Genomic DNA, 17,093 nt, shown 5'->3' with positions numbered 1-17,093 from the left:
TGTGGCATCACTCAAACGCAGCCAAATTGTCACACTAGCTGTGTATCTCTAACAAAGTTGACGTATGTCCTCACCTCGGTGCCGGTTAAAACGATTTCGCCCCCGGGTGGGCTCGAACCACCAACCTTTCGGTTAACAGCCGAACGCGCTAGCCGATTGCGCCACGGAGGCCTTGACTTTGGCTCCCTTGTGCTCTGTATATCAACGCAATTCGTATACCTTCTGCAGGAATCTCGCAGAATGGTAGCATTTGCTTACGCCTCTTCACATGGATAACGTGCATGCACACTGTAGCGAGGCTCGTAAACGAATGACATCGCCAAGCATGACATTATACTACAAAATGCATACAAACCAATGTTCAACCTATGCATTCAGAAAACCTCTGAGGCCAGTAGAATACTTGTCATAGGTTGTAGAACATTCCTTTCATTCAGTGTACTGCCATGTGTTAGATGCTGCTCGAGATAGCTCCGCTCCTTGCAGGAAGGTTTAAAAAATGAATGCCTTCTGTGAGGTTCGAACTCACGACCCCTGGTTTACGAGACCAGTGCTCTACCACTGAGCTAAGAAGGCGGCAGCTTAGCGTTTGTGAGCTATCCCCAAATTGGTACTTCATCATACTGAATCTTGCAGCCCTCGACCAGATATCGGATTTGGCACACAGCTGCTGCTGGGGGTGTCCACATTGCCGTTTTCCAAATCTCTTGAATGTTTCGCCCTTGCGATCGACGACGAGCGTCGGCCCACTAAAAGTTTGCGGTCTGCACAATCCTGACCTAGTGCACAGCTTGTGGGACAGCGTGGCTCGACTGCGAAATGCGCCTTTCGGCTCGTCTCTCTGGCTACAGTATGCTGTTGTCCACAGTGGCACTGGCGTTGCCCATGGGGCTTCATGTAAGGCGACTGCACGTCGCTCGGCCAACAGCGGCCTACTGCAGACCGACACTTAAGAGACACCAAATACAAATCGACATCGAGAGACAGGCCCTGTCATATGGCACTCGCGACGTATATGCTGAAATTGAATGTAAAGAATGCGTCTTTTGTAGTGGGCGTCCCTCTACTGCAGTGTCACACATGACGAATAAAAAGGAAAACAGTAGAACGTCTGTGTAGGGCCATGTTTTTACCTACAGTGTCACTTGGCTGAATGTGTATAAGGCTCTGTGGCATCACTCAAACGCAGCCAAATTGTCACACTAGCTGTGTATCTCTAACAAAGTTGACGTATGTCCTCACCTCGGTGCCGGTTAAAACGATTTCGCCCCCGGGTGGGCTCGAACCACCAACCTTTCGGTTAACAGCCGAACGCGCTAGCCGATTGCGCCACGGAGGCCTTGACTTTGGCTCCCTTGTGCTCTGTATATCAACGCAATTCGTATACCTTCTGCAGGAATCTCGCAGAATGGTAGCATTTGCTTACGCCTCTTCACATGGATAACGTGCATGCACACTGTAGCGAGGCTCGTAAACGAATGACATCGCCAAGCATGACATTATACTACAAAATGCATACAAACCAATGTTCAACCTATGCATTCAGAAAACCTCTGAGGCCAGTAGAATACTTGTCATAGGTTGTAGAACATTCCTTTCATTCAGTGTACTGCCATGTGTTAGATGCTGCTCGAGATAGCTCCGCTCCTTGCAGGAAGGTTTAAAAAATGAATGCCTTCTGTGAGGTTCGAACTCACGACCCCTGGTTTACGAGACCAGTGCTCTACCACTGAGCTAAGAAGGCGGCAGCTTAGCGTTTGTGAGCTATCCCCAAATTGGTACTTCATCATACTGAATCTTGCAGCCCTCGACCAGATATCGGATTTGGCACACAGCTGCTGCTGGGGGTGTCCACATTGCCGTTTTCCAAATCTCTTGAATGTTTCGCCCTTGCGATCGACGACGAGCGTCGGCCCACTAAAAGTTTGCGGTCTGCACAATCCTGACCTAGTGCACAGCTTGTGGGACAGCGTGGCTCGACTGCGAAATGCGCCTTTCGGCTCGTCTCTCTGGCTACAGTATGCTGTTGTCCACAGTGGCACTGGCGTTGCCCATGGGGCTTCATGTAAGGCGACTGCACGTCGCTCGGCCAACAGCGGCCTACTGCAGACCGACACTTAAGAGACACCAAATACAAATCGACATCGAGAGACAGGCCCTGTCATATGGCACTCGCGACGTATATGCTGAAATTGAATGTAAAGAATGCGTCTTTTGTAGTGGGCGTCCCTCTACTGCAGTGTCACACATGACGAATAAAAAGGAAAACAGTAGAACGTCTGTGTAGGGCCATGTTTTTACCTACAGTGTCACTTGGCTGAATGTGTATAAGGCTCTGTGGCATCACTCAAACGCAGCCAAATTGTCACACTAGCTGTGTATCTCTAACAAAGTTGACGTATGTCCTCACCTCGGTGCCGGTTAAAACGATTTCGCCCCCGGGTGGGCTCGAACCACCAACCTTTCGGTTAACAGCCGAACGCGCTAGCCGATTGCGCCACGGAGGCCTTGACTTTGGCTCCCTTGTGCTCTGTATATCAACGCAATTCGTATACCTTCTGCAGGAATCTCGCAGAATGGTAGCATTTGCTTACGCCTCTTCACATGGATAACGTGCATGCACACTGTAGCGAGGCTCGTAAACGAATGACATCGCCAAGCATGACATTATACTACAAAATGCATACAAACCAATGTTCAACCTATGCATTCAGAAAACCTCTGAGGCCAGTAGAATACTTGTCATAGGTTGTAGAACATCCCTTTCATTCAGTGTACTGCCATGTGTTAGATGCTGCTCGAGATAGCTCCGCTCCTTGCAGGAAGGTTTAAAAAATGAATGCCTTCTGTGAGGTTCGAACTCACGACCCCTGGTTTACGAGACCAGTGCTCTACCACTGAGCTAAGAAGGCGGCAGCTTAGCGTTTGTGAGCTATCCCCAAATTGGTACTTCATCATACTGAATCTTGCAGCCCTCGACCAGATATCGGATTTGGCACACAGCTGCTGCTGGGGGTGTCCACATTGCCGTTTTCCAAATCTCTTGAATGTTTCGCCCTTGCGATCGACGACGAGCGTCGGCCCACTAAAAGTTTGCGGTCTGCACAATCCTGACCTAGTGCACAGCTTGTGGGACAGCGTGGCTCGACTGCGAAATGCGCCTTTCGGCTCGTCTCTCTGGCTACAGTATGCTGTTGTCCACAGTGGCACTGGCGTTGCCCATGGGGCTTCATGTAAGGCGACTGCACGTCGCTCGGCCAACAGCGGCCTACTGCAGACCGACACTTAAGAGACACCAAATACAAATCGACATCGAGAGACAGGCCCTGTCATATGGCACTCGCGACGTATATGCTGAAATTGAATGTAAAGAATGCGTCTTTTGTAGTGGGCGTCCCTCTACTGCAGTGTCACACATGACGAATAAAAAAGAAAACAGTAGAACGTCTGTGTAGGGCCATGTTTTTACCTACAGTGTCACTTGGCTGAATGTGTATAAGGCTCTGTGGCATCACTCAAACGCAGCCAAATTGTCACACTAGCTGTGTATCTCTAACAAAGTTGACGTATGTCCTCACCTCGGTGCCGGTTAAAACGATTTCGCCCCCGGGTGGGCTCGAACCACCAACCTTTCGGTTAACAGCCGAACGCGCTAGCCGATTGCGCCACGGAGGCCTTGACTTTGGCTCCCTTGTGCTCTGTATATCAACGCAATTCGTATACCTTCTGCAGGAATCTCGCAGAATGGTAGCATTTGCTTACGCCTCTTCACATGGATAACGTGCATGCACACTGTAGCGAGGCTCGTAAACGAATGACATCGCCAAGCATGACATTATACTACAAAATGCATACAAACCAATGTTCAACCTATGCATTCAGAAAACCTCTGAGGCCAGTAGAATACTTGTCATAGGTTGTAGAACATTCCTTTCATTCAGTGTACTGCCATGTGTTAGATGCTGCTCGAGATAGCTCCGCTCCTTGCAGGAAGGTTTAAAAAATGAATGCCTTCTGTGAGGTTCGAACTCACGACCCCTGGTTTACGAGACCAGTGCTCTACCACTGAGCTAAGAAGGCGGCAGCTTAGCGTTTGTGAGCTATCCCCAAATTGGTACTTCATCATACTGAATCTTGCAGCCCTCGACCAGATATCGGATTTGGCACACAGCTGCTGCTGGGGGTGTCCACATTGCCGTTTTCCAAATCTCTTGAATGTTTCGCCCTTGCGATCGACGACGAGCGTCGGCCCACTAAAAGTTTGCGGTCTGCACAATCCTGACCTAGTGCACAGCTTGTGGGACAGCGTGGCTCGACTGCGAAATGCGCCTTTCGGCTCGTCTCTCTGGCTACAGTATGCTGTTGTCCACAGTGGCACTGGCGTTGCCCATGGGGCTTCATGTAAGGCGACTGCACGTCGCTCGGCCAACAGCGGCCTACTGCAGACCGACACTTAAGAGACACCAAATACAAATCGACATCGAGAGACAGGCCCTGTCATATGGCACTCGCGACGTATATGCTGAAATTGAATGTAAAGAATGCGTCTTTTGTAGTGGGCGTCCCTCTACTGCAGTGTCACACATGACGAATAAAAAGGAAAACAGTAGAACGTCTGTGTAGGGCCATGTTTTTACCTACAGTGTCACTTGGCTGAATGTGTATAAGGCTCTGTGGCATCACTCAAACGCAGCCAAATTGTCACACTAGCTGTGTATCTCTAACAAAGTTGACGTATGTCCTCACCTCGGTGCCGGTTAAAACGATTTCGCCCCCGGGTGGGCTCGAACCACCAACCTTTCGGTTAACAGCCGAACGCGCTAGCCGATTGCGCCACGGAGGCCTTGACTTTGGCTCCCTTGTGCTCTGTATATCAACGCAATTCGTATACCTTCTGCAGGAATCTCGCAGAATGGTAGCATTTGCTTACGCCTCTTCACATGGATAACGTGCATGCACACTGTAGCGAGGCTCGTAAACGAATGACATCGCCAAGCATGACATTATACTACAAAATGCATACAAACCAATGTTCAACCTATGCATTCAGAAAACCTCTGAGGCCAGTAGAATACTTGTCATAGGTTGTAGAACATCCCTTTCATTCAGTGTACTGCCATGTGTTAGATGCTGCTCGAGATAGCTCCGCTCCTTGCAGGAAGGTTTAAAAAATGAATGCCTTCTGTGAGGTTCGAACTCACGACCCCTGGTTTACGAGACCAGTGCTCTACCACTGAGCTAAGAATGCGGCAGCTTAGCGTTTGTGAGCTATCCCCAAATTGGTACTTCATCATACTGAATCTTGCAGCCCTCGACCAGATATCGGATTTGGCACACAGCTGCTGCTGGGGGTGTCCACATTGCCGTTTTCCAAATCTCTTGAATGTTTCGCCCTTGCGATCGACGACGAGCGTCGGCCCACTAAAAGTTTGCGGTCTGCACAATCCTGACCTAGTGCACAGCTTGTGGGACAGCGTGGCTCGACTGCGAAATGCGCCTTTCGGCTCGTCTCTCTGGCTACAGTATGCTGTTGTCCACAGTGGCACTGGCGTTGCCCATGGGGCTTCATGTAAGGCGACTGCACGTCGCTCGGCCAACAGCGGCCTACTGCAGACCGACACTTAAGAGACACCAAATACAAATCGACATCGAGAGACAGGCCCTGTCATATGGCACTCGCGACGTATATGCTGAAATTGAATGTAAAGAATGCGTCTTTTGTAGTGGGCGTCCCTCTACTGCAGTGTCACACATGACGAATAAAAAGGAAAACAGTAGAACGTCTGTGTAGGGCCATGTTTTTACCTACAGTGTCACTTGGCTGAATGTGTATAAGGCTCTGTGGCATCACTCAAACGCAGCCAAATTGTCACACTAGCTGTGTATCTCTAACAAAGTTGACGTATGTCCTCACCTCGGTGCCGGTTAAAACGATTTCGCCCCCGGGTGGGCTCGAACCACCAACCTTTCGGTTAACAGCCGAACGCGCTAGCCGATTGCGCCACGGAGGCCTTGACTTTGGCTCCCTTGTGCTCTGTATATCAACGCAATTCGTATACCTTCTGCAGGAATCTCGCAGAATGGTAGCATTTGCTTACGCCTCTTCACATGGATAACGTGCATGCACACTGTAGCGAGGCTCGTAAACGAATGACATCGCCAAGCATGACATTATACTACAAAATGCATACAAACCAATGTTCAACCTATGCATTCAGAAAACCTCTGAGGCCAGTAGAATACTTGTCATAGGTTGTAGAACATCCCTTTCATTCAGTGTACTGCCATGTGTTAGATGCTGCTCGAGATAGCTCCGCTCCTTGCAGGAAGGTTTAAAAAATGAATGCCTTCTGTGAGGTTCGAACTCACGACCCCTGGTTTACGAGACCAGTGCTCTACCACTGAGCTAAGAATGCGGTAGCTTAGCGTTTGTGAGCTATCCCCAAATTGGTACTTCATCATACTGAATCTTGCAGCCCTCGACCAGATATCGGATTTGGCACACAGCTGCTGCTGGGGGTGTCCACATTGCCGTTTTCCAAATCTCTTGAATGTTTCGCCCTTGCGATCGACGACGAGCGTCGGCCCACTAAAAGTTTGCGGTCTGCACAATCCTGACCTAGTGCACAGCTTGTGGGACAGCGTGGCTCGACTGCGAAATGCGCCTTTCGGCTCGTCTCTCTGGCTACAGTATGCTGTTGTCCACAGTGGCACTGGCGTTGCCCATGGGGCTTCATGTAAGGCGACTGCACGTCGCTCGGCCAACAGCGGCCTACTGCAGACCGACACTTAAGAGGCACCAAATACAAATCGACATCGAGAGACAGGCCCTGTCATATGGCACTCGCGACGTATATGCTGAAATTGAATGTAAAGAATGCGTCTTTTGTAGTGGGCGTCCCTCTACTGCAGTGTCACACATGACGAATAAAAAGGAAAACAGTAGAACGTCTGTGTAGGGCCATGTTTTTACCTACAGTGTCACTTGGCTGAATGTGTATAAGGCTCTGTGGCATCACTCAAACGCAGCCAAATTGTCACACTAGCTGTGTATCTCTAACAAAGTTGACGTATGTCCTCACCTCGGTGCCGGTTAAAACGATTTCGCCCCCGGGTGGGCTCGAACCACCAACCTTTCGGTTAACAGCCGAACGCGCTAGCCGATTGCGCCACGGAGGCCTTGACTTTGGCTCCCTTGTGCTCTGTATATCAACGCAATTCGTATACCTTCTGCAGGAATCTCGCAGAATGGTAGCATTTGCTTACGCCTCTTCACATGGATAACGTGCATGCACACTGTAGCGAGGCTCGTAAACGAATGACATCGCCAAGCATGACATTATACTACAAAATGCATACAAACCAATGTTCAACCTATGCATTCAGAAAACCTCTGAGGCCAGTAGAATACTTGTCATAGGTTGTAGAACATCCCTTTCATTCAGTGTACTGCCATGTGTTAGATGCTGCTCGAGATAGCTCCGCTCCTTGCAGGAAGGTTTAAAAAATGAATGCCTTCTGTGAGGTTCGAACTCACGACCCCTGGTTTACGAGACCAGTGCTCTACCACTGAGCTAAGAATGCGGTAGCTTAGCGTTTGTGAGCTATCCCCAAATTGGTACTTCATCATACTGAATCTTGCAGCCCTCGACCAGATATCGGATTTGGCACACAGCTGCTGCTGGGGGTGTCCACATTGCCGTTTTCCAAATCTCTTGAATGTTTCGCCCTTGCGATCGACGACGAGCGTCGGCCCACTAAAAGTTTGCGGTCTGCACAATCCTGACCTAGTGCACAGCTTGTGGGACAGCGTGGCTCGACTGCGAAATGCGCCTTTCGGCTCGTCTCTCTGGCTACAGTATGCTGTTGTCCACAGTGGCACTGGCGTTGCCCATGGGGCTTCATGTAAGGCGACTGCACGTCGCTCGGCCAACAGCGGCCTACTGCAGACCGACACTTAAGAGACACCAAATACAAATCGACATCGAGAGACAGGCCCTGTCATATGGCACTCGCGACGTATATGCTGAAATTGAATGTAAAGAATGCGTCTTTTGTAGTGGGCGTCCCTCTACTGCAGTGTCACACATGACGAATAAAAAGGAAAACAGTAGAACGTCTGTGTAGGGCCATGTTTTTACCTACAGTGTCACTTGGCTGAATGTGTATAAGGCTCTGTGGCATCACTCAAACGCAGCCAAATTGTCACACTAGCTGTGTATCTCTAACAAAGTTGACGTATGTCCTCACCTCGGTGCCGGTTAAAACGATTTCGCCCCCGGGTGGGCTCGAACCACCAACCTTTCGGTTAACAGCCGAACGCGCTAGCCGATTGCGCCACGGAGGCCTTGACTTTGGCTCCCTTGTGCTCTGTATATCAACGCAATTCGTATACCTTCTGCAGGAATCTCGCAGAATGGTAGCATTTGCTTACGCCTCTTCACATGGATAACGTGCATGCACACTGTAGCGAGGCTCGTAAACGAATGACATCGCCAAGCATGACATTATACTACAAAATGCATACAAACCAATGTTCAACCTATGCATTCAGAAAACCTCTGAGGCCAGTAGAATACTTGTCATAGGTTGTAGAACATTCCTTTCATTCAGTGTACTGCCATGTGTTAGATGCTGCTCGAGATAGCTCCGCTCCTTGCAGGAAGGTTTAAAAAATGAATGCCTTCTGTGAGGTTCGAACTCACGACCCCTGGTTTACGAGACCAGTGCTCTACCACTGAGCTAAGAAGGCGGCAGCTTAGCGTTTGTGAGCTATCCCCAAATTGGTACTTCATCATACTGAATCTTGCAGCCCTCGACCAGATATCGGATTTGGCACACAGCTGCTGCTGGGGGTGTCCACATTGCCGTTTTCCAAATCTCTTGAATGTTTCGCCCTTGCGATCGACGACGAGCGTCGGCCCACTAAAAGTTTGCGGTCTGCACAATCCTGACCTAGTGCACAGCTTGTGGGACAGCGTGGCTCGACTGCGAAATGCGCCTTTCGGCTCGTCTCTCTGGCTACAGTATGCTGTTGTCCACAGTGGCACTGGCGTTGCCCATGGGGCTTCATGTAAGGCGACTGCACGTCGCTCGGCCAACAGCGGCCTACTGCAGACCGACACTTAAGAGACACCAAATACAAATCGACATCGAGAGACAGGCCCTGTCATATGGCACTCGCGACGTATATGCTGAAATTGAATGTAAAGAATGCGTCTTTTGTAGTGGGCGTCCCTCTACTGCAGTGTCACACATGACGAATAAAAAGGAAAACAGTAGAACGTCTGTGTAGGGCCATGTTTTTACCTACAGTGTCACTTGGCTGAATGTGTATAAGGCTCTGTGGCATCACTCAAACGCAGCCAAATTGTCACACTAGCTGTGTATCTCTAACAAAGTTGACGTATGTCCTCACCTCGGTGCCGGTTAAAACGATTTCGCCCCCGGGTGGGCTCGAACCACCAACCTTTCGGTTAACAGCCGAACGCGCTAGCCGATTGCGCCACGGAGGCCTTGACTTTGGCTCCCTTGTGCTCTGTATATCAACGCAATTCGTATACCTTCTGCAGGAATCTCGCAGAATGGTAGCATTTGCTTACGCCTCTTCACATGGATAACGTGCATGCACACTGTAGCGAGGCTCGTAAACGAATGACATCGCCAAGCATGACATTATACTACAAAATGCATACAAACCAATGTTCAACCTATGCATTCAGAAAACCTCTGAGGCCAGTAGAATACTTGTCATAGGTTGTAGAACATTCCTTTCATTCAGTGTACTGCCATGTGTTAGATGCTGCTCGAGATAGCTCCGCTCCTTGCAGGAAGGTTTAAAAAATGAATGCCTTCTGTGAGGTTCGAACTCACGACCCCTGGTTTACGAGACCAGTGCTCTACCACTGAGCTAAGAAGGCGGCAGCTTAGCGTTTGTGAGCTATCCCCAAATTGGTACTTCATCATACTGAATCTTGCAGCCCTCGACCAGATATCGGATTTGGCACACAGCTGCTGCTGGGGGTGTCCACATTGCCGTTTTCCAAATCTCTTGAATGTTTCGCCCTTGCGATCGACGACGAGCGTCGGCCCACTAAAAGTTTGCGGTCTGCACAATCCTGACCTAGTGCACAGCTTGTGGGACAGCGTGGCTCGACTGCGAAATGCGCCTTTCGGCTCGTCTCTCTGGCTACAGTATGCTGTTGTCCACAGTGGCACTGGCGTTGCCCATGGGGCTTCATGTAAGGCGACTGCACGTCGCTCGGCCAACAGCGGCCTACTGCAGACCGACACTTAAGAGACACCAAATACAAATCGACATCGAGAGACAGGCCCTGTCATATGGCACTCGCGACGTATATGCTGAAATTGAATGTAAAGAATGCGTCTTTTGTAGTGGGCGTCCCTCTACTGCAGTGTCACACATGACGAATAAAAAGGAAAACAGTAGAACGTCTGTGTAGGGCCATGTTTTTACCTACAGTGTCACTTGGCTGAATGTGTATAAGGCTCTGTGGCATCACTCAAACGCAGCCAAATTGTCACACTAGCTGTGTATCTCTAACAAAGTTGACGTATGTCCTCACCTCGGTGCCGGTTAAAACGATTTCGCCCCCGGGTGGGCTCGAACCACCAACCTTTCGGTTAACAGCCGAACGCGCTAGCCGATTGCGCCACGGAGGCCTTGACTTTGGCTCCCTTGTGCTCTGTATATCAATGCAATTCGTATACCTTCTGCAGGAATCTCGCAGAATGGTAGCATTTGCTTACGCCTCTTCACATGGATAACGTGCATGCACACTGTAGCGAGGCTCGTAAACGAATGACATCGCCAAGCATGACATTATACTACAAAATGCATACAAACCAATGTTCAACCTATGCATTCAGAAAACCTCTGAGGCCAGTAGAATACTTGTCATAGGTTGTAGAACATTCCTTTCATTCAGTGTACTGCCATGTGTTAGATGCTGCTCGAGATAGCTCCGCTCCTTGCAGGAAGGTTTAAAAAATGAATGCCTTCTGTGAGGTTCGAACTCACGACCCCTGGTTTACGAGACCAGTGCTCTACCACTGAGCTAAGAAGGCGGCAGCTTAGCGTTTGTGAGCTATCCCCAAATTGGTACTTCATCATACTGAATCTTGCAGCCCTCGACCAGATATCGGATTTGGCACACAGCTGCTGCTGGGGGTGTCCACATTGCCGTTTTCCAAATCTCTTGAATGTTTCGCCCTTGCGATCGACGACGAGCGTCGGCCCACTAAAAGTTTGCGGTCTGCACAATCCTGACCTAGTGCACAGCTTGTGGGACAGCGTGGCTCGACTGCGAAATGCGCCTTTCGGCTCGTCTCTCTGGCTACAGTATGCTGTTGTCCACAGTGGCACTGGCGTTGCCCATGGGGCTTCATGTAAGGCGACTGCACGTCGCTCGGCCAACAGCGGCCTACTGCAGACCGACACTTAAGAGGCACCAAATACAAATCGACATCGAGAGACAGGCCCTGTCATATGGCACTCGCGACGTATATGCTGAAATTGAATGTAAAGAATGCGTCTTTTGTAGTGGGCGTCCCTCTACTGCAGTGTCACACATGACGAATAAAAAGGAAAACAGTAGAACGTCTGTGTAGGGCCATGTTTTTACCTACAGTGTCACTTGGCTGAATGTGTATAAGGCTCTGTGGCATCACTCAAACGCAGCCAAATTGTCACACTAGCTGTGTATCTCTAACAAAGTTGACGTATGTCCTCACCTCGGTGCCGGTTAAAACGATTTCGCCCCCGGGTGGGCTCGAACCACCAACCTTTCGGTTAACAGCCGAACGCGCTAGCCGATTGCGCCACGGAGGCCTTGACTTTGGCTCCCTTGTGCTCTGTATATCAACGCAATTCGTATACCTTCTGCAGGAATCTCGCAGAATGGTAGCATTTGCTTACGCCTCTTCACATGGATAACGTGCATGCACACTGTAGCGAGGCTCGTAAACGAATGACATCGCCAAGCATGACATTATACTACAAAATGCATACAAACCAATGTTCAACCTATGCATTCAGAAAACCTCTGAGGCCAGTAGAATACTTGTCATAGGTTGTAGAACATTCCTTTCATTCAGTGTACTGCCATGTGTTAGATGCTGCTCGAGATAGCTCCGCTCCTTGCAGGAAGGTTTAAAAAATGAATGCCTTCTGTGAGGTTCGAACTCACGACCCCTGGTTTACGAGACCAGTGCTCTACCACTGAGCTAAGAAGGCGGCAGCTTAGCGTTTGTGAGCTATCCCCAAATTGGTACTTCATCATACTGAATCTTGCAGCCCTCGACCAGATATCGGATTTGGCACACAGCTGCTGCTGGGGGTGTCCACATTGCCGTTTTCCAAATCTCTTGAATGTTTCGCCCTTGCGATCGACGACGAGCGTCGGCCCACTAAAAGTTTGCGGTCTGCACAATCCTGACCTAGTGCACAGCTTGTGGGACAGCGTGGCTCGACTGCGAAATGCGCCTTTCGGCTCGTCTCTCTGGCTACAGTATGCTGTTGTCCACAGTGGCACTGGCGTTGCCCATGGGGCTTCATGTAAGGCGACTGCACGTCGCTCGGCCAACAGCGGCCTACTGCAGACCGACACTTAAGAGACACCAAATACAAATCGACATCGAGAGACAGGCCCTGTCATATGGCACTCGCGACGTATATGCTGAAATTGAATGTAAAGAATGCGTCTTTTGTAGTGGGCGTCCCTCTACTGCAGTGTCACACATGACGAATAAAAAGGAAAACAGTAGAACGTCTGTGTAGGGCCATGTTTTTACCTACAGTGTCACTTGGCTGAATGTGTATAAGGCTCTGTGGCATCACTCAAACGCAGCCAAATTGTCACACTAGCTGTGTATCTCTAACAAAGTTGACGTATGTCCTCACCTCGGTGCCGGTTAAAACGATTTCGCCCCCGGGTGGGCTCGAACCACCAACCTTTCGGTTAACAGCCGAACGCGCTAGCCGATTGCGCCACGGAGGCCTTGACTTTGGCTCCCTTGTGCTCTGTATATCAATGCAATTCGTATACCTTCTGCAGGAATCTCGCAGAATGGTAGCATTTGCTTACGCCTCTTCACATGGATAACGTGCATGCACACTGTAGCGAGGCTCGTAAACGAATGACATCGCCAAGCATGACATTATACTACAAAATGCATACAAACCAATGTTCAACCTATGCATTCAGAAAACCTCTGAGGCCAGTAGAATACTTGTCATAGGTTGTAGAACATTCCTTTCATTCAGTGTACTGCCATGTGTTAGATGCTGCTCGAGATAGCTCCGCTCCTTGCAGGAAGGTTTAAAAAATGAATGCCTTCTGTGAGGTTCGAACTCACGACCCCTGGTTTACGAGACCAGTGCTCTACCACTGAGCTAAGAAGGCGGCAGCTTAGCGTTTGTGAGCTATCCCCAAATTGGTACTTCATCATACTGAATCTTGCAGCCCTCGACCAGATATCGGATTTGGCACACAGCTGCTGCTGGGGGTGTCCACATTGCCGTTTTCCAAATCTCTTGAATGTTTCGCCCTTGCGATCGACGACGAGCGTCGGCCCACTAAAAGTTTGCGGTCTGCACAATCCTGACCTAGTGCACAGCTTGTGGGACAGCGTGGCTCGACTGCGAAATGCGCCTTTCGGCTCGTCTCTCTGGCTACAGTATGCTGTTGTCCACAGTGGCACTGGCGTTGCCCATGGGGCTTCATGTAAGGCGACTGCACGTCGCTCGGCCAACAGCGGCCTACTGCAGACCGACACTTAAGAGGCACCAAATACAAATCGACATCGAGAGACAGGCCCTGTCATATGGCACTCGCGACGTATATGCTGAAATTGAATGTAAAGAATGCGTCTTTTGTAGTGGGCGTCCCTCTACTGCAGTGTCACACATGACGAATAAAAAGGAAAACAGTAGAACGTCTGTGTAGGGCCATGTTTTTACCTACAGTGTCACTTGGCTGAATGTGTATAAGGCTCTGTGGCATCACTCAAACGCAGCCAAATTGTCACACTAGCTGTGTATCTCTAACAAAGTTGACGTATGTCCTCACCTCGGTGCCGGTTAAAACGATTTCGCCCCCGGGTGGGCTCGAACCACCAACCTTTCGGTTAACAGCCGAACGCGCTAGCCGATTGCGCCACGGAGGCCTTGACTTTGGCTCCCTTGTGCTCTGTATATCAACGCAATTCGTATACCTTCTGCAGGAATCTCGCAGAATGGTAGCATTTGCTTACGCCTCTTCACATGGATAACGTGCATGCACACTGTAGCGAGGCTCGTAAACGAATGACATCGCCAAGCATGACATTATACTACAAAATGCATACAAACCAATGTTCAACCTATGCATTCAGAAAACCTCTGAGGCCAGTAGAATACTTGTCATAGGTTGTAGAACATTCCTTTCATTCAGTGTACTGCCATGTGTTAGATGCTGCTCGAGATAGCTCCGCTCCTTGCAGGAAGGTTTAAAAAATGAATGCCTTCTGTGAGGTTCGAACTCACGACCCCTGGTTTACGAGACCAGTGCTCTACCACTGAGCTAAGAAGGCGGCAGCTTAGCGTTTGTGAGCTATCCCCAAATTGGTACTTCATCATACTGAATCTTGCAGCCCTCGACCAGATATCGGATTTGGCACACAGCTGCTGCTGGGGGTGTCCACATTGCCGTTTTCCAAATCTCTTGAATGTTTCGCCCTTGCGATCGACGACGAGCGTCGGCCCACTAAAAGTTTGCGGTCTGCACAATCCTGACCTAGTGCACAGCTTGTGGGACAGCGTGGCTCGACTGCGAAATGCGCCTTTCGGCTCGTCTCTCTGGCTACAGTATGCTGTTGTCCACAGTGGCACTGGCGTTGCCCATGGGGCTTCATGTAAGGCGACTGCACGTCGCTCGGCCAACAGCGGCCTACTGCAGACCGACACTTAAGAGACACCAAATACAAATCGACATCGAGAGACAGGCCCTGTCATATGGCACTCGCGACGTATATGCTGAAATTGAATGTAAAGAATGCGTCTTTTGTAGTGGGCGTCCCTCTACTGCAGTGTCACACATGACGAATAAAAAGGAAAACAGTAGAACGTCTGTGTAGGGCCATGTTTTTACCTACAGTGTCACTTGGCTGAATGTGTATAAGGCTCTGTGGCATCACTCAAACGCAGCCAAATTGTCACACTAGCTGTGTATCTCTAACAAAGTTGACGTATGTCCTCACCTCGGTGCCGGTTAAAACGATTTCGCCCCCGGGTGGGCTCGAACCACCAACCTTTCGGTTAACAGCCGAACGCGCTAGCCGATTGCGCCACGGAGGCCTTGACTTTGGCTCCCTTGTGCTCTGTATATCAATGCAATTCGTATACCTTCTGCAGGAATCTCGCAGAATGGTAGCATTTGCTTACGCCTCTTCACATGGATAACGTGCATGCACACTGTAGCGAGGCTCGTAAACGAATGACATCGCCAAGCATGACATTATACTACAAAATGCATACAAACCAATGTTCAACCTATGCATTCAGAAAACCTCTGAGGCCAGTAGAATACTTGTCATAGGTTGTAGAACATTCCTTTCATTCAGTGTACTGCCATGTGTTAGATGCTGCTCGAGATAGCTCCGCTCCTTGCAGGAAGGTTTAAAAAATGAATGCCTTCTGTGAGGTTCGAACTCACGACCCCTGGTTTACGAGACCAGTGCTCTACCACTGAGCTAAGAAGGCGGCAGCTTAGCGTTTGTGAGCTATCCCCAAATTGGTACTTCATCATACTGAATCTTGCAGCCCTCGACCAGATATCGGATTTGGCACACAGCTGCTGCTGGGGGTGTCCACATTGCCGTTTTCCAAATCTCTTGAATGTTTCGCCCTTGCGATCGACGACGAGCGTCGGCCCACTAAAAGTTTGCGGTCTGCACAATCCTGACCTAGTGCACAGCTTGTGGGACAGCGTGGCTCGACTGCGAAATGCGCCTTTCGGCTCGTCTCTCTGGCTACAGTATGCTGTTGTCCACAGTGGCACTGGCGTTGCCCATGGGGCTTCATGTAAGGCGACTGCACGTCGCTCGGCCAACAGCGGCCTACTGCAGACCGACACTTAAGAGGCACCAAATACAAATCGACATCGAGAGACAGGCCCTGTCATATGGCACTCGCGACGTATATGCTGAAATTGAATGTAAAGAATGCGTCTTTTGTAGTGGGCGTCCCTCTACTGCAGTGTCACACATGACGAATAAAAAGGAAAACAGTAGAACGTCTGTGTAGGGCCATGTTTTTACCTACAGTGTCACTTGGCTGAATGTGTATAAGGCTCTGTGGCATCACTCAAACGCAGCCAAATTGTCACACTAGCTGTGTATCTCTAACAAAGTTGACGTATGTCCTCACCTCGGTGCCGGTTAAAACGATTTCGCCCCCGGGTGGGCTCGAACCACCAACCTTTCGGTTAACAGCCGAACGCGCTAGCCGATTGCGCCACTTTTTTTTTTTTTTTTTTTTTTTTTTTATCGAACCCGGGCCGCCTGCGAGGCAGGCAGGCATTCTACCACTTTTTTTTTTTTTTTTTTTTTTTTTTTTTTTTTTTTCGAGCCTATAATACCCCCAACTGTAGGCGATCAGATTTTTTTTTTTTTAGTGTCAGATAAGCGTCGGCAAATAGGGCAGGGGTCAAATAATGCTGAGGCCTGACCTCAATGCCGCCTCTCATCTGTCACCTAGTGACGGTATTTCCATTATATTGCGTGCTTTGAATTTTGTATTATTAATTGCCGATCTTGGCTAGGTTTCATAATTGCAAAAATTGAATTGAATTGCTGGTTGAGGATAATCGTAAAATAAATGACTTTCTTCTCTGAATAAATTCGTGAAATAAATTGCAGGACTCCCTTCATTTGTTGCTACTTAAATATGGTACTTAAAATGGGAAGATGAGCTGAATCATAAACGGTTCTTTGCTGCTCCAATTTGTGTTGTATAAAACGGAGTCTTTTGTTTGCTCTTCTCTGTTATCCGACTCCCAGTCGCTCAAAGACAATTTTGAGCATGTTGCCGTACG

At 49.3% G+C, this 17,093-nt stretch overlaps 28 non-coding genes across 28 annotated transcripts; all 28 read right to left on the bottom strand.

Annotated features, from left to right (window-relative positions):
• Positions 1–97: 97 nt before the first annotated feature.
• Trnan-guu lies at positions 98–171 on the bottom strand. Its single transcript has one exon. It is a non-coding gene; the product is annotated as a tRNA-Asn (tRNA).
• Positions 172–504: 333 nt separating this feature from the next.
• Positions 505–576, bottom strand: Trnat-cgu. Its single transcript has one exon. It is a non-coding gene; the product is annotated as a tRNA-Thr (tRNA).
• A 689-nt stretch (positions 577–1,265) lies between these two features.
• Trnan-guu lies at positions 1,266–1,339 on the bottom strand. The gene has a single exon. It is a non-coding gene; the product is annotated as a tRNA-Asn (tRNA).
• A 333-nt stretch (positions 1,340–1,672) lies between these two features.
• Trnat-cgu lies at positions 1,673–1,744 on the bottom strand. Its single transcript has one exon. It is a non-coding gene; the product is annotated as a tRNA-Thr (tRNA).
• A 689-nt stretch (positions 1,745–2,433) lies between these two features.
• Positions 2,434–2,507, bottom strand: Trnan-guu. Its single transcript has one exon. It is a non-coding gene; the product is annotated as a tRNA-Asn (tRNA).
• A 333-nt stretch (positions 2,508–2,840) lies between these two features.
• On the bottom strand, positions 2,841–2,912 carry Trnat-cgu. The gene has a single exon. It is a non-coding gene; the product is annotated as a tRNA-Thr (tRNA).
• A 689-nt stretch (positions 2,913–3,601) lies between these two features.
• On the bottom strand, positions 3,602–3,675 carry Trnan-guu. Its single transcript has one exon. It is a non-coding gene; the product is annotated as a tRNA-Asn (tRNA).
• Positions 3,676–4,008: 333 nt separating this feature from the next.
• Positions 4,009–4,080, bottom strand: Trnat-cgu. Its single transcript has one exon. It is a non-coding gene; the product is annotated as a tRNA-Thr (tRNA).
• A 689-nt stretch (positions 4,081–4,769) lies between these two features.
• Positions 4,770–4,843, bottom strand: Trnan-guu. Its single transcript has one exon. It is a non-coding gene; the product is annotated as a tRNA-Asn (tRNA).
• A 333-nt stretch (positions 4,844–5,176) lies between these two features.
• On the bottom strand, positions 5,177–5,248 carry Trnat-cgu. Its single transcript has one exon. It is a non-coding gene; the product is annotated as a tRNA-Thr (tRNA).
• A 689-nt stretch (positions 5,249–5,937) lies between these two features.
• On the bottom strand, positions 5,938–6,011 carry Trnan-guu. Its single transcript has one exon. It is a non-coding gene; the product is annotated as a tRNA-Asn (tRNA).
• A 333-nt stretch (positions 6,012–6,344) lies between these two features.
• On the bottom strand, positions 6,345–6,416 carry Trnat-cgu. Its single transcript has one exon. It is a non-coding gene; the product is annotated as a tRNA-Thr (tRNA).
• A 689-nt stretch (positions 6,417–7,105) lies between these two features.
• Positions 7,106–7,179, bottom strand: Trnan-guu. Its single transcript has one exon. It is a non-coding gene; the product is annotated as a tRNA-Asn (tRNA).
• A 333-nt stretch (positions 7,180–7,512) lies between these two features.
• On the bottom strand, positions 7,513–7,584 carry Trnat-cgu. The gene has a single exon. It is a non-coding gene; the product is annotated as a tRNA-Thr (tRNA).
• Positions 7,585–8,273: 689 nt separating this feature from the next.
• Trnan-guu lies at positions 8,274–8,347 on the bottom strand. Its single transcript has one exon. It is a non-coding gene; the product is annotated as a tRNA-Asn (tRNA).
• Positions 8,348–8,680: 333 nt separating this feature from the next.
• On the bottom strand, positions 8,681–8,752 carry Trnat-cgu. Its single transcript has one exon. It is a non-coding gene; the product is annotated as a tRNA-Thr (tRNA).
• Positions 8,753–9,441: 689 nt separating this feature from the next.
• Positions 9,442–9,515, bottom strand: Trnan-guu. Its single transcript has one exon. It is a non-coding gene; the product is annotated as a tRNA-Asn (tRNA).
• Positions 9,516–9,848: 333 nt separating this feature from the next.
• Trnat-cgu lies at positions 9,849–9,920 on the bottom strand. Its single transcript has one exon. It is a non-coding gene; the product is annotated as a tRNA-Thr (tRNA).
• A 689-nt stretch (positions 9,921–10,609) lies between these two features.
• Positions 10,610–10,683, bottom strand: Trnan-guu. Its single transcript has one exon. It is a non-coding gene; the product is annotated as a tRNA-Asn (tRNA).
• A 333-nt stretch (positions 10,684–11,016) lies between these two features.
• On the bottom strand, positions 11,017–11,088 carry Trnat-cgu. Its single transcript has one exon. It is a non-coding gene; the product is annotated as a tRNA-Thr (tRNA).
• A 689-nt stretch (positions 11,089–11,777) lies between these two features.
• On the bottom strand, positions 11,778–11,851 carry Trnan-guu. The gene has a single exon. It is a non-coding gene; the product is annotated as a tRNA-Asn (tRNA).
• Positions 11,852–12,184: 333 nt separating this feature from the next.
• Positions 12,185–12,256, bottom strand: Trnat-cgu. The gene has a single exon. It is a non-coding gene; the product is annotated as a tRNA-Thr (tRNA).
• Positions 12,257–12,945: 689 nt separating this feature from the next.
• Positions 12,946–13,019, bottom strand: Trnan-guu. Its single transcript has one exon. It is a non-coding gene; the product is annotated as a tRNA-Asn (tRNA).
• Positions 13,020–13,352: 333 nt separating this feature from the next.
• Trnat-cgu lies at positions 13,353–13,424 on the bottom strand. Its single transcript has one exon. It is a non-coding gene; the product is annotated as a tRNA-Thr (tRNA).
• A 689-nt stretch (positions 13,425–14,113) lies between these two features.
• Trnan-guu lies at positions 14,114–14,187 on the bottom strand. Its single transcript has one exon. It is a non-coding gene; the product is annotated as a tRNA-Asn (tRNA).
• A 333-nt stretch (positions 14,188–14,520) lies between these two features.
• On the bottom strand, positions 14,521–14,592 carry Trnat-cgu. Its single transcript has one exon. It is a non-coding gene; the product is annotated as a tRNA-Thr (tRNA).
• A 689-nt stretch (positions 14,593–15,281) lies between these two features.
• On the bottom strand, positions 15,282–15,355 carry Trnan-guu. Its single transcript has one exon. It is a non-coding gene; the product is annotated as a tRNA-Asn (tRNA).
• Positions 15,356–15,688: 333 nt separating this feature from the next.
• Positions 15,689–15,760, bottom strand: Trnat-cgu. Its single transcript has one exon. It is a non-coding gene; the product is annotated as a tRNA-Thr (tRNA).
• Positions 15,761–17,093: the final 1,333 nt, after the last annotated feature.

Source organism: Schistocerca piceifrons, chromosome 5 (assembly GCF_021461385.2).
Source record: "Schistocerca piceifrons isolate TAMUIC-IGC-003096 chromosome 5, iqSchPice1.1, whole genome shotgun sequence".
Classification (NCBI taxonomy): Eukaryota; Metazoa; Arthropoda; class Insecta; order Orthoptera; family Acrididae; genus Schistocerca; species Schistocerca piceifrons.
Note: the sequence above shows the minus strand (reverse complement) of the source record. Positions and strands in the feature narration are given on the sequence as shown.